The sequence below is a fragment of the Lactuca sativa genome, chromosome 2 (assembly GCF_002870075.4).
Source record: "Lactuca sativa cultivar Salinas chromosome 2, Lsat_Salinas_v11, whole genome shotgun sequence".
Taxonomy (NCBI): Eukaryota; Viridiplantae; Streptophyta; class Magnoliopsida; order Asterales; family Asteraceae; genus Lactuca; species Lactuca sativa.
This window is the reverse complement of record NC_056624.2, coordinates 224,116,053-224,132,661: the sequence shown is the minus strand read 5'-3', so window position 1 is coordinate 224,132,661 and position 16,609 is coordinate 224,116,053.

The window sequence follows — 16,609 nt, the reverse complement described above, 5'->3', positions numbered from 1 at the left end:
TCTGATTCATGTAAACATCCTCAGCCAACTTTCCGTTAAGGAATGCGATTTTGACATCCATTTGCCATATCTCATAGTCATGAAATGCAGCCATGGCCAGCATCACCCTAATAGACTTTATCTTCGCAACTGGTGAGAAGGTCTCATCATAGTTAACTCCAGGAGTTTGAGTAAAGCCCTTCGCTACCAATCGCGCATTATAAGTGGGTACATTCCCATCCATGTCGGTCTTCTTCTTGAAGATCCACTTGCACCCGACTGTCTTACGACCTGGAACATTATCAACCAAGCTCCAAACTTGGTTATCGTACATGTACTGAATATCGTTGTCCATCACCTCTTTCCATTTTGTAGACTCCGGGCCTGCCATGGCTTCCATGTAGCTGTTAAGTTCGTCCATATTCAATAATGTACTATCACTAATCCCCTTCTGTAGTAATATGAAAACCATAAAATTGGGGTTGAACCCTAACTCTTTAGGAACGTCTAAGAGGTAAGGACTCGTCAATCGGTTCAACCGGAGTTTCCTCCTCGGGTTGAGCGCCAGCGTTAGAGTTTCCTTCACCACTCGACTCTTGAATCTCTTCAAGATCTATTTGCCTCCTACTATCCCCTTGGCTTTGAGTTCTCGCTCTCGGAAAACTCCTCTCCTCGCGACGAAGACAGCATTGTCACTCGGTCTATAGAAGAGATATCCAAAGGACTTCTGCGGGTAGCCAATGAAAATACACCGCTCACTACGAGGTTCGAGCTTGTCGTGAGTCTCTCATCTTACAAAAGCCTCACAACCCCATACCTTGATATGTGCCAACAAGGGAGCTTTCCCTATCCACATCACGTGAGGTGTTTTGGCAACCTTCTTGGTAGGGACTAAGTTAAGGATATGGGCGGCAGTCTCTAAGGCATACCCCCAGAATGAGATAGGTAGTGAAGCATGACTCATCATGGAACGAACCATGTCTAGCAAGGTTCGATTATGCCTCTCAGCCACACCATTCAACTACGGTGTCCTAGGTGGCATCAATTGCGAAACGATTCTGCATTCCTTGAGGTAGTCATGGAATTCAAGACTCAGGTACTCTCCACCTCGATCGGATTGAAGCATCTTGATTTTCCTGCCCAACTGATTCTCCACTTCTTGTTTAAACTCTTTGAACTTTTAAAAGGTTTCTGACTTGTGCTTGATTAAGTAGATATACCCATATCTGCTATAATCATCAGTGAAAGTCACATAGAAACGGTTTGCATCCCTTGTGGTGGATCTAAAGGGCCCACACACATCGGTGTGTATGAGATCCAATAAACCCTCACCCCTTTCACAAGTGCCAGTGAAGGGTGACTTGGTCATCTTTCCAAGTAAACAATACTCGTACACGTCATCGTCCGTAAGGTCGAATGACTCCAACACTCATCATTTTGGAGTTGGGCTATGCGTTTCTTGTTGACATGTCCAAGACGACAATGCCACAAGCATGCTTTATCCAAACTATTGGAAGAACCAATAGACAACACATCATTTCCTAAATTATCTACAATCATCACAGTTTCATATATTCCATTACAAGGCAATACTTCAAAATAGAAAACACCATTAAGATAAGCATTAATAAAACCCTTTTCATTATCAAATGAATATCTAAATCCTTGTCTATATAAACCATGAAAAGAAATGATGTTTCTTGCCATATTTGGCGAATAGCAACAACTATTTAAATCTAATCCTAATCCATTACTAAGCACTAAAGAGTAAACTCCAATCTTGGTGACACGCGACGATCTTCTGTTTCCCATGATCAAGTTTATCTTCCCATGCTCCACATCCCTAATTCTTCTTAGGCCCTGCAAATTAGAACAAATGTGAAAACCACACCTTGTATCAAGAACCCAAGAAATAACATGTGATGAATCATTAGATTTAATAGTGTAAATACATGCGAAGGACGGCTTGATCTTTCCATCCTTGATATATTGTAGATACATCGAGTAGCTTCGTTTCCAATGCCCTATTTCATGGCAATAGTGGCACTTTGCCTCCTTGGAGTTGGAGTTGGGTTTAGCAGAACCAGCCTTGGTTCCACTAGAAGAGGTACCTTCTTGGGACTTTCCCTTACGGTTTCTCTTTGAGGGAGCCTTTCTCTTCTTTCCCTTTCCTTTCCCAATTGCCAAGACTGAGCAGCAGGAGGAGTAGGAGTTGATGCAATAGATTTATCTTTAAGATTGCTCTCAGCAGTCCTTAGCAAGCCTTGAAGCTTGCTCAAAGTGACCTCTTCCTTATTCATGTGGTGAGTCATGCGAAACTGGTTGTAGTAGGGAGGCAAGGAGTGAAGGATGAAGTCAATTTCCAGCTCTTCATCAAAGTTAACATTTAACTTTAGCAGGCGATCAACATATCTCTGCATCTTTTGCAGATGAGCGGTAAGGGACTCTCCATTACCCATTTTGGCAATGATCATTGGAGTGATGATCTTGTACCTTTCTTGCCTAGCGCTTTGGTGGTTCCGGTCCAACCGATCTTGATGCATCTCAATGGGATACATGTCCTCATAGGACTTCTGGAGTTCTGCAGTCATAGTCGCTAGCATGATGCAATGAACTATCGTAGCATCACGCTCATGGGCCTCAAAGGCAGCGTTCTCATCAGTAGTGGCAGTGTTGAGGTTGATTTCCTTCAGCTTTTGATCGAGGACATACTCTTTGTCTTCATAACGACTGACTATTCGGATGTTGCGGATCCAATCATTGAAATTGGACCCGTTAAAGATCACTCTCCCACACAAATTCATGAGTGAGAATGAGCCGGAGGAATTTAAGCCGAAAGCATTGTTGTTCACGTTCAACATCTGAAATAGAAAAGAGACAAGTTTGATTAGAAATGAATCCCCAATTAAACACCCAAATGAGAAATTAGGGATAGGACCCAACAATATTATTTACAAATTAGAAGAGGGATGTCGTAATCTAACATGCAAATAATTTGAAGGTAAGTGAATGACGATTCACTAATTTTCCACCATGAAAAATGAAAAAGAGATTAAGTTTTAAATGTATTGAAAACCCCTAGATCTTTTTGAGATTCATTGAACTTTTCAATGACATGTTTAAATCTCGATATGCCCCTCAAGTTTATGACTGGTATGCCGAGGATCACAAAGCGGGTGTGAATAACCATTATACTTTTAATGAGGAAAGGGTTTGCCCTATCCTACCCGTTCAGCTAACGACCATCCACCAATCAAGGAAGCGGTGGGTGAGAGTGGACACCCATTAAATGGCCATTTTATAGGCGATAACCTTATCCCCTCCCCCCTTATAGATCGGCTTCGTGAATGAGGCCTACTAACGGTAAGACTAGCAGTTTTAGTTATACATATATAATAGTTATTCTTATAATATTATAATAGTATAGGGTGAATTTTAAACTTGTAAAATTCTAAGGTTCAAAATTTAAATAATTCAAATTAAAATTTTAATGAAAAATTAAATTTCAAAACTTGAGGGCAAGTTTTAGGCTTTTCAAAACACATAAGATCAAATAGCAAATAATTCAAATCATACAATTAGTTTAATGATTATCTAAATTTGACTTATTCCATTTTATTCACAAGATAAATCATCAAATAATTCAAATAATCAAATTTTATCATATAAGGAATTTATTATTCAATTGATTGGTAATTATCTATTTTTTTGGTAAGGATAATCACATAATAATAATAATACTAATAATAATAATAATAACAACAACAACAACAACAACAACAACAACAACAATAATAATAATAATAATAATAATAATAATAATAATAATAATAATAATCGGATTTTATTAGTCAAAAACAATTTTGGTAATTATCCTTCAGCAAAACAGCAAGAAATCCCGAGATATTCTCTGTCTGACAGCCCGACTCGCCGAGTCCCATGAGAACTCGTTGAGTTCATCCAACTCGTCGAGTTTCTCATGAGGTCTTGTCAATATTTTTGCAGTTTATCCATTAAGACATCCCAAACTTTTATGCACCAAAATAACCTAAAGGACCAACATAACTTGCATGACTAAAAGAAAAGGAAAAAGGTCCTAACTTTCCTAGTTCATGAGGTCCAAGGAGCATCCCAAAGTGCTCACTTGGTATTGGAGTTCTCTCAACTCCAAGATTACCGAAAAAAGGGACCAAAAAGAGACATGAAGCAAGATCTAATGAACCAAAGAGAAAGTTTGAAGCTCTATACTAACAAATGTCTAGAAAAATGCAATCTTGTTGGATCTACACTAGAGCCTTCCTTTGATGCATCAAAAGAAACTCTTGAGAATTAATGCTTAAACAGCCTTCAAAACCCTAAAAAGACATTCATCCCATGGGCTAGGACACGTTGCGCCTATTAAAGGTGCTCTGTGTCTTTTACGATTAATGCTTGATTTTCAGATTTCAGCCAAAAAAGCAAAATAAATTACATATTGAGAATATGGATGTTACAGCTCTCCTCCAATTGAATCATAATGCTCCTTTGAAATTTTTTGTGGCAAAAAGCTCTTTATAGTGCTCGCGTATCTCCTCCTCGGGTTCCCAGGCCCATTTAGAACCCTTGTGGTGCTGCCACTACACCTTCACCAAACTCACTACCTTTTTACACAAGTTCTTTGTCTTCCTATCCAAGATCGCGATCAGTCTCTCCATATAATTCAGACGTTTTTCCACCTGAATATCTCCCAAATGTACCACTGTTGAATCGTCTTGTCAATATTTTTGCAGTTGATAAACATGAAAAGTGTTGTGGATCTGGTTAAGCTCCTCAGGAAGATCCAACCCTTAGGCAACCATACCCACCCTGGAAATCACTTGGAATTGGTTAATAAACCTGGGGCCCAACTTACCCCGCCTCTAAAATCAGATGACACATTTCCAGGGTGACACCTTCAGAAGTACAAAATCTCCAACCTAGAACTCGAGATCATGATGATGCTGATTTACATAACTCTTTTATCGACTCTGCATGACCTGCAGCCTCCCGCGCACATGCTAGATCAGCTTTGTGGTCTTGAGCACAATCTTAGTGCTCCCCATAACTCTTTTGCTAACCTTACCCTAGAAAATCAAAGTCCGACACTTCCTTCCATAGAGCAGCTCGAAAGGAGGCACATCAATATTGGCATGGTAACTTTAAATGTAGGTGACATGTGTATATTAATATATATATATATATATATATATATATATATATATATATATATATATATATATACATATATATATATATATATATATCATATCTTAATAGTTTAGCCTTTATTATTATTATTTAGAACTAAAAGGTACTTATAATGGTTAAATTTATGTTTTACAGATATAATTGTTGCTAGAGCGGAAAAGAAATAAGTGGAGCAGAAATTGGGCTTGGAGTGCAACCTCTTCCCCCTCCATCACAATGGGAAATACTATCGGGCTGATGTGTTTTAGACTGCCTATCAAACACAAATCATGCAACCTCTTCCCCCTCCATCACAATGGGAAATACTAGACCATTTGATTGCAGTTTTATTGACAATGTGATTACAATTAATTATGTTTGTAATTGATTTGCAATGTGTAATGAAAGCTATTATTATTGCCCTAATATTTGTTACATATTACAAAGATAGTAAAAAAAACATAATTTACAAGCACCATAGTAAACAAACAAGACAACATTACATATTAAAAAGATTAATAAGCGTTACAGAAGGTAAACATAGTTGAGGAACATAAAGCTTACAACTTGTACATAATGATACCATAAAAGAAAACCCAACTACAAATTAACGTCATCTTCAAGTGCATATTTTGGGTTTCAAGTTTCTTCTTCGATCAAAATAAGTTACTGATTAGCACCGAATTATTGTCTTTTGCTTTGTCAACCCAACAGATTAACCCAGACTGTGGTCCTTAAAAATTTAAGATCAAACACATGACATATATTGTGTAAATTAATATTAATTCAAAGAAAAATAATAAAAGGATAACCCACATACCTCTTTAGGACAAACGTAAAAAAATTCGTCCAAGGTTATTTCTATTCGTTGATGTCCTTATAATACCTTCAGAGCCACAATTGCAGTATGTCACTTCTTTGGATTATGATAAATGAATTTTAGGTATTAATTTTCACAAGGTAAAGAGTTTTGATGCTTGAATTCCTTTATATAATGGCATTTACTAGGGTTATTGAAAGACCCTCACTTTCATAATACTAAAACAATTTGTTAGTCCAAAACATGCTACATGCATATTCACAAATAATATTTTACATTGATAATTTATTTACAAACGACTAGATACAAACCGACTAAGTTTAAGTTTATTACAAAACTACCCAGGATATTGTATATTTTATACATACTAAAACTTAAATACAAAGTAATAGTAAATACTATTGTAATTCTTCCAACAGTATAAAGCTATATTGGGTGCTTGTTGCCTGCAATATATTAAAACATTGAGAGGGTAAGCGGTGACGCTTAGTGAGTTCAATAATAGATACAATATAACGTTATGCCATATATATATACTTCAATATGGAAGAAGCAAAGAGGAACAAGGAACAACAAAGGCATATGTGAATCATGTGACAAACTTTTCATATCAATCAATGACTTGATTCAAAGATATACAATCAATGAGACATAACAATTTCCAAACTTGATACACATCAATAAAGCATCGGCCCAAATGGCACAGAAGACATAAAATTTCTGATTAACATTTTGGTAGATTTCAGGCTTATAGCCCTATCTAACCATTTGCCAACACCATAGAATATAAGTCATTCTCTTACGGAGACATGCTCTACATGGTCAGAGGCTACATACCAGTACCACCATGAATCTAAGTCTTTCACTGATCACATGGTCAAAGGCATAACTTTGCTATCATAAATAGTTGAAATAATAACAACTGAAAAGCACATAGCACATATAGCACGTAACATACAATTGTTCCTATATATTGAAACTCACTTTGAAATAATCGGGGGTTAAAATGGTAATTTGTGCAGGACTTTGTTCCTATCAATAGCTTTCTTTTATAAAAACCGGGAGCTTTCTTGAAAACCGGGCTCTGCAAAGGTAGAGCTTCAAACCGAAAAGATAAATTTCCCAGGATTCTCGGGCACTTCGGGGCGTGTTTCAGGTGTTAAAAATAATATTGGGGCTTCGGGGGAAGTGGAAATAGCCAAAATATGGAATAAGGGGTGAAAAAGTGGCAAAAATCCAAAATTACCCGGGAGGTCTCGCACCCTTTATAAAGGTGCGAGCCTCGGATCCGAAGCAAGAGGGAAGGAGGGCAGGTGACATGAGGCTGCAAGGCTCGGTACACGCGACAGCTAGAGGGAGGCTCGGATCCGGATGCAAGGTAGGGCTCCGAAGGCGCCACCAGGTGCGAGGCGCGTCGGACGATGGTTGGGCCGCAACTTCGGTTCAATCGGAAGGCAACATGCGTCGGTATCGGATTCGACCACTGTTACGGACGCGTCATTGGTTCGGACACGGGGCGGTTCGCGAGAGCGGGTGACGTTGCCGGTACTATTCATGCGAAAATTCTCGGTATTATCCACTATTTCTTGGTTTTTGAGCCCCAAACTTCTAAAATCCATAAATTTCGCATTCGAGCTCCGTTTTCGACGTTCTTTATATGCACGCGTAGGTAAAATTATGCTCTGCAACTTTTTTTTAGACTTCGTCGGCTAATTTAAACATTAATTTTAGTATTATTATTTTTAACAGACCGGGACAGGAAAATTTGTTAAAAATTCATAAATTCTTCATCCGACGTCTGTTTTCGTCAGACTTTTTACCGTTGTACTACTATTGACGAGACATTCAATTCTCCTTTAGGTTGTTTCGGCTAAATATCGCTCGATCTTTATTTCGAGTTTTTAGTTGTCTACTGTTATTCCGAAACTTAGAAAAATCATAATTTTCTCATACGAAGTCATATTTAGAAGTTCTTTATATGAAAGTTTATTATTTTAATGAGTTCTACAACTTTCATTTATATTACTTAGGCTCAAAAATAGTTTATCAAAAACTCACTTTTTACGCGACATAGTGTTTGCCGGTTTTATCGCAGATCTTCGATTGATCATAACTTTTTCGTTATAACTCGGATTTCGACGAGGTTTTCGCCTAAACTTTTCTAACGAGATTCGTTACAACTTTAAATAATAACATTTTACTTATTTCAAATTTTATATTTTCACTAAATTTCACTATTTGGCATTTAATTGGAATCTTATAAGACTTCCAATACCTTCTGAATGATTCTAAGCATAGTTTTACTTCATTTCTAGTAAAACCATTTGTTAGAACTCAACATTCAAATTCACATAATATTTCGTAATATTATTCACTTTTATAATTTACAATACATGATTACTGAACATGTATGTTACAAACACCTCCTCCTTTTGAGGATTTCGTCCCCGAAATTACATTGATTAAAACAAATGGGGATATTTTGCATTTATCTCACGCTTATTTTCCCAAGTATAATTTGGGCCTCGATGGTGTTTCCACTTGACAAGGACCAACTCTACTACTTTATTACGTACATTAGTTCTTCTTTCATTCTCAATCTCTTCAGGATTTTCTACACATCTTAACTTATTATCCAGTTTCACCTCGGATAATGGAACCGTTTCATTATAGATGCTCAAGCATTTGCACAGATAACTCATATGAAAGACATCATGAATACCTGCCAAATCTTCAGGCAATTCCAAGCGGTATGCTTGTTTACCAATCCTCTGGATGATTTTGAAAGGACCAACAAATCTGGGACTTAGTTTTCCTTTCTTTCCAAATCGAATAAGACCTTTCCATGGGGATACCTTTAGCATTACGAAATCACCCACCTGGAATTCTATGGGTTGTCTCCTCTTTTCTATCTAGGACTTTTGTCGATCCTGGGCCGCTTTCATTCTTTCACGTACAATTTGAATCTTGTCGGTGGTATCTTGAATCATTTCAGGGCCTCCAAGGATTTTCTGTCCTACTTCACGCCAACATAATGGAGTACGACACTTGCGACCATATAATGCTTCATATGGTGGCATTTTGATTGAAGCGTGGTAACTGTTATTATATGAAAATTCGACAAGTGGTAAATACTTATCCCAGTTACCACCGAACTCCAAAACACATGCACGAAGCATATCTTCTCCTGTTTGGATTGTTCTCTCATTCTGACCTTCTATCTAGGGATGATAAGTTGTGCTAAGATCAACTCGAGATCCCAATTCACGTTGCATACTAGCCCAAAAATGAGAAGTGAAGCGACTATCACGATCGGAAATGATCTTCAGTGGCACACTATGTCTTGAAACAATTTCATCTAGGTATACTTGTGTGTATTTCTCCATTGGAGTTGTTTCACGCATGGCGAGAAAATGTGCACTCTTAGTCAGGCGGTCGAAGATAACCCAAATGCTATCATGTTGTCTAGCAGTCTTTGGCAATTTGGTAATAAAATCCATGGACAGTTCTTCCCATTTCCATACAAGAACACTAAGACTTTCTGGGGTTTCATAAGGCTTTTGGTGCTCTGTTTTGACTTGTAAGCATATCAAGAATTCTTGTACACATCTTCCAGTGTCGCTTTTTAATCCTGGCCACCAATAGTCAACCCATACATCATAGTACATTTTTCTTGTACCAGGATGTGTTGACAGTTTAGATTTATGGGCTTCATCTAAAATCTTCTGTCTTAATCCACCAATCTTTGGAATCCATAGCCGATTCTTAAATACCTTCAATCCTCGTGGATCATCAAGTAAAACATCGGTATAATGTACCATCCCTTCTTTCTTCACATTTTCTTGTTTTAAGGCCTCTTCGTGCCATTTCTCTAGTTAATCAAGAATCGTGAATTTTACTGTAGTGTGGGTAATAGTATAACACATACTATTACGATAAACCTTCCTACTAAGTGCATCGGCAACTACATTGGCCTTTCCAGGATGATATAGAATTTCACAGTCATAATCTTTTATTAGCTCCATGGCTCGTTGTTGTCTTGTATTTAAAGTTTACTGACTGAATATACATTTGAGACTTTTGTGGTTAGTAAACAATTGGCATTTCCAAAAAGATAATGCCTCCAAAGTTTTAGGGCAAATACCACTGCAGCGGGTTCAAGATCATGAGTGGAATAATTATTTTCATAATCTTTCAGTTATCTTGAGGCATAGGCTATCACTTTACCACGTTGCATCAACACACAACCGAGTCCCAATCTTGAAGCATCGCTATATACAGAAAAATCGTCATCACCTTCTGGAAGTGATAAGATTGGAGCATGAGTCAAAAGATCTTTTAGAGTTGAGAAAGCTTTTTCTTGGGCTTCACCCCATTCGAACTTTGCTTCCTTACATGTAAGACTTGTGAGAGGTCCGGCTATACAGGAAAAGTCTTTAATGAATCTCCGGTAATATCCCGTGAAACCCATGAAACTGCGAATTTTGGAAGCATTATGGGGCACTTCCTAATTTTGAATGGCTTCGGTTTTAGTAGGATCTACAGATACACCGTTACCTGGGCCAAGAAATTGAACTTGGCGAAGCCAAAATTCACATTTCGAGAATTTAGCGTATAGTTTCTCCTTTCGAAGAAGTTCTAATACCGCACGAATATGAATGGCATGATCAGCTTCAGACTTTGAATAGATTAGAATATCATTAATGAATACGATGACAGATTTATCGAGCATTGGGCGGCATACCCGATTCATCATATCCATAAATACAGCAGGAGCATTTTTCAAACCGAACGGCATGACAAGGAATTCATAATACCCATAACGAGTACGGAAAGCAGTCTTCGGTACATCCTGCTCGTGCACTTTCAACTGATGATAGCCAGATCTCAAATCAATCTTTGAGAAACAGCTAACACCCTTTAGTTGATCGAATAAGTCATCAATGTGAGGTAGTGGGTACTTGTTCTTGATTGTTACCTTATTTAGCTCACGATAATCAATACACATCCGCATTGATCCGTCCTTCTTCTTGACAAACAATACCAGATCACCCCAAGGAGAGGTACTTGGTCGAATAAAGCCTTTGTCAAGTAATTCCTATAGTTGAATCATCATTTCTTTCATCTCAGCTGGCGCAAGACGTTAAGGAGTCTTTGCAATCGGAGCAGCACCGGGCACAAGCTCAATTCGGAATTCTACTTGCCTGTCCGGAGGAGGTCCAGGCAATTCTTCGGGAAAAACATCAAGATATTCTTTAACAACAGGAACATCATTTACAGCTTTCTTCTCCTCTTTTGAGATATCAACTGTGTAGGCTAGATAGATAGAACATCCCTTCGATATGAATTTACGAGCTTTATGGAAAGAATTTATTTTTAAGATTCTTTGTTCACCGTAGACATAGATAGGAATCTCTCCTTCAATAGGAATGTGTACTATCTTTTCATAGCACAAGAGTTCTGTGTGGTTCTTTGACAACCAATCCATGCCAATAATAATATCAAAGTTGGGCAAGGAGATAGGGATCAGATTAGCAAGAAAATTATAGCCTTCAATTTCTATGACACAATCCCTATAGACTTTATCAGCAAGTAATGATATACTTCCCGCAGTATCTACGTGAAATGGTTGCGCGAGTGCATAGAAAGCAGTTTGAAAAGAATGCGCAAATTCGTAAGACATAAAAGAATCTGAGGCACCAGAATAAAATAAGATGTGATCAGGTCTAGAGTTGAAAAGAAATGTACCCGTCACAACATTCGGGTCCTTGCATGCCTCCTCTATGGTAATCTGTAATGCACGACCCTTAGCTTTTGGAACCTCCTCCTTTTTAGTTGGAGTACCCTTTGATTGTTGAACAGGAGCTTGACCTCTCGCCGGTTGTTGAACAGAAGCTTGACTTTCCGTCATCTGACTAGTAAGAGTAAGGCAAAAACACTTCTTATGGCCAGTAATACCACTTGCATAGCAAGTAACATCTTTTCTTGGGCAAGCTGGCTTTATATGACCTGTTTCTATACATCCATAACAGACAATGGATTCCTTGTCTATTTTGCATTGGCCCGGATAATTCTTTCCACAAACACGACATGAAGGCGATTGCATGGAAAAAGATTGTGATCGACCACGACCACGAAAAGTACTTTGAGATTGCACTTGCTTGTTAGGATCATATCGAATAGATTGAGTTGGTGGAATAGAGGGAATAGGAACAGTTCTTTCAGTACGTGGATGCTTCGGAACAGTAAAAGTGGCACCACGTATTTCTAAGTCATGATCGCGTCTTCGAGCACACTCAACGGCTTTATCGAATGACAGAACATCCCGATTGACAACGAAATCGTGGATTTCATGTCGTAGTCCCTCCATGAATAACTGAATTGTATCGTCTTCAGTTGGAATATACTTTGTAGCAAACCTTGCTCTTTGATTAAACTGTGTTTCATACTCATTCACTGTCATTCCTCTTTGTTTGAGCTCGAGAAATTCCTTCTCCAATCTCCTCCTCATGTCTAGAGGACAATACTTCTCTAGCAAATGAGTTTTGAACATTTCCCAGGATAAATTCTCCTGGTCATACCCGTTGAGAACTTCATATGTTGCTTCCCACCAGACTAAGGCTTCTCCAATGAGCATTGCAGACGCATAATTAGCCTTGTCTTCATTACTCACATGAGAAATACGAAACACTTTCTCTGTGTTCTGGATCCAGGTAAGAACAACAATGGGATTAAGAACACCGGAAAACTCTGTAGCACCACTACTCTTGAAATCTTTGAATGGGGGACGCTTCACTTCCCCTTTTGAAGATTCTCCAGTGGCTTTCTCTTTTCCTTTATCATCATTCTTTTTGTGTTCTTCGAGAGTCTATCGAATAACACCGGTAAGTTTACCCAAGAGTCGCTCCTCACGAGGAGATACTGGAGTATCCACTTCCTCGGGTTGAGGACATCTACCCACCTCAGGGGTATGACTACTAACCTGTTCAGCCATTGCTCTACAATATGGAGTAACATCGTATTTTAGAATATTAGGGTTTATCATTACCTAATACCCTACTTAAGTCTTTCCTAAGGTTTGTATCCATATAATTACAATGGATCAGTTCATATATTGAACTTCCAATAGTTTAAATCTAAACGCCAATCCGTGGCATTTTGTTCACTTAAACTACTGCTCTGATGATACCATGATTGAAAGACCTTCACTTTCATAATACTAAAACAATTTGTTACTCCAAAACATGCTACATTCATATTCACAAATAATATTTTACATTGATAATTTATTTACAAACGACTGGATACAAACCGACTAAGTTTAAGTTTATTACAAAACTACCCAGGATATTGTATATTTTATACATACTAAAACTTAAATACAAAGTAATAGTATAGACTATTTTAATTCTTCCAACAGTATAAAAGCTATATTGGGTGCTTATTGCCTGCAATATATTAAAACATTGAGAGGGTAAGCGGTGACGCTTAGTGAGTTCAATAATAGATACAATATAACGTTATGCCATATATATACTTCAATATGTCAGAAGCAAAGAGGAACAAGGAACAACAAAGGCATATGTGAATCATGTGACAAACTTTTCATATCAATCAATGACTTGATTCAAAGATATACAATCAATGAGACATAACAATTTCCAAACTTGATATACATCAATAAAGCATCGGCCCAAATGGCACAGAAGACATAAAATTTCTGATTAACATTTTGGTAGATTTCAGGCTTATAGCCCTATCTAACCATTTGCCAACACCATAGAATATAAGTCATTCTCTTACGGAGACATGCTCTACATGGTCAGAGGCTACATACCAGTACCACCGTGAATCTAAGTCTTTTCACTGATCACATGGTCAAAGGTATAACTTTGTTATCATAAATAGCGGAAATAATAACAATTGAAAAACACATAGCACATATATCACGTAACATACAATTGTTCCTATATATTGAAACTCACTTTGAAATAACCGGGGGTTAAAATAGTAATTTGTGCAGGACTTCGTTCCTATAAATAACTTTCTTCTATAAAAACCGGGGGCTTTCTTGAAAATCGGGCTCTGCAAAGGTAGAGCTTCAAACCGAAAAGATAAATTTCTCGAGCTTCTCGGGCATTTCGGGGCGTGTTTCAGGTGTTAAAAATAATATCGGGGCTTCGGGGGAAGTGGAAATAGCCAAAATATGGACGAAGGGGTGAAAAAGTGGCAAAAATCCATACTTACCCGGGAGGTCTCGCACCCTTTATATAGGTGCGAGCCTCGGATCCGAAGCAAGAGGGAAGGAGGGTAGGTGGCGTGAGGCTGCGAGGCTCGGTACACGCGGCAGCTGGAGGGAGGCTCGGATCCGGATGCGAGGCAGGGCTCAGAAGGCGCCACCAGGTGCGAGGCACGTCGGACGCTGGTTGGGCCGCGGCTTCGGTCCAATCGGAAGGCAACACGCGTCGGTATCGGATTCGACCACTGTTTCAGACGTGTCATCAGTTCGGACACGGGGCGGTTCGCGAGAGCGGGTGACGTGGCCGACCCTGTTCATGCGAAAATTCCCGGTATTATCCACCATTTCTCGGTTTTTGAGCCCCGAACTTCTAAATTCCATAACTTTCGCATAGGAGCTCCGTTTTCGACGTTCTTTATATGCATGCGTAGCTAAAATTATGCTCTAAAACTTTTGTTTAGACTTTGTCGGCTAGTTTTGACTTTAATTTTAATATTATTATTTTTAACAGACCTGGACAGGAAAATCCGTTAAAAATTCATAACTTCTTCTTCTAACGTCCGTTTTTGTCAGACTTTTTACCGTTGTACTACTATTGATGATACATTCAATTCTCATTTAGGTTGTGTCGGCTAAATATCGTTCGATCTTTATTTCGAGTTTTTAGTTGTCTACTGTTATTCCGAAACTTAGAAAAATCATAATTTTCTCATACGAAGTCATATTTAAAAGTTCTTTATATGAAAGTTTATTATTTTAAGGAGTTCTACAACTTTCATTTAGATTACTAAGGCTAAAAAGTAGTTTATCGGAAACTCACTTTTTACTCGACATAGTCTTTGCCGATATTATCGCGGATCTTCGATTGGTCATAACTTCTTCGTTATAACTCGGATTTCGACGAAGTTTTCACCTAAACTTTTCTAAAGAGATTCTTTACAAATTTAAATAATAAAATTTTACTTATTTCAAATTTTATATTTTCGCTAAATTTCACTATTTGACATTTGATTGGAATCTCATGAAACTTCCAATAGTTTCTGAATGATTCTAAGCATAGTTTTACTTCATTTCTAGTAAAAACCATCTGTTAGAACTCAACATTCAAATTCACATAATATTGCATAATATTATTCACTTTTATAATTTACAATACACGATAACTGAACGTGTATGTTACAGTTATGGTTCTTAACATTATTCCGGAAACACATTCCGGAATTGATATTTCAAAGTTCGAATACTAATTACGGAACAATAATTGTCCTAGATTAATGATATATGAGTAGTCACTTCGAACAGTAAAAGTCAGAGATTCCTGACATATATATAGTTATTTCGAACAGTAAATTATATAGATTCCTGACAGTATTTTGGACCATTGTTCTGGAGCCAAGTTCCGGACCAGCTATTTCAGAGCCACATTCCGGAATTGATATTCCGGACTATAATTTCGAAACAATAATTGTCATAGATTCCTGACATATGTGTAGTTATTTCCTAATAGTAAAATTCATAGATTTCTGACAGTATGTGAAGTCATTCAGACAGTAAATGTCTTAGATTCTTGACAGTATTTCGGACCCTTATTCCGGAACCCCATTCCGGATCCGGAGCCACATCCCGGAATGGCTATTTTTGGACACTTGCTTTTTGACCTTAAAATGTTCCTAGCATGAATCCTCAACGTTGAAATAAAATTGGAATGAATTCATCTCATGAAGGTGTCTGGCATTGTGAAGAAGAAGATTGTTATGTTTGTTCAGATAATAACTCGTTTCATAAAGGCCCATATTCCCCACTCTTGGATAAAATGTCTGATGATGTTTTCCAAGCTATAAAGGCTGATGAATAAGAAAACGAAAGGGACTCTGAAAGAAGTTGCACCCTAAATCGACATGCAGACAATCTAGCAGAACAAGTAAATGAAAAAGAAAAATAGGTTGCAGAAGCGACGAAAGAAGTGAAACAAGCTAAGAAGTGGATTGAAAATGCAAATAAGGAGATTAATAAGTTGCATGCAAAACGGAACCTTCTAACAAAAGTTCTTAGAACTATAGGATATTTTATAGATCGAGAACAAATATGTATCCCTTACAATTTCCTGATTTGTGGAAACCAATCTAAGTATGTATTAGGTTAAATAACGCTCTTTTCAATAATGTTAATGAAAAAATATAATTGTCATTTTAGTTTAGATAATCATATCGTTCGTTTTACAAAATTCAGCTTGAAAAGACATTACAATATACATATTTAAAATTAGATTACATTTGTGGCCGATAACTAGGAACTTGCATCTAATGCAAACTAGTCGTGTCTACATGATTTTCAAACAATTCCATGTAGGTCTCAATAGTTCAAAA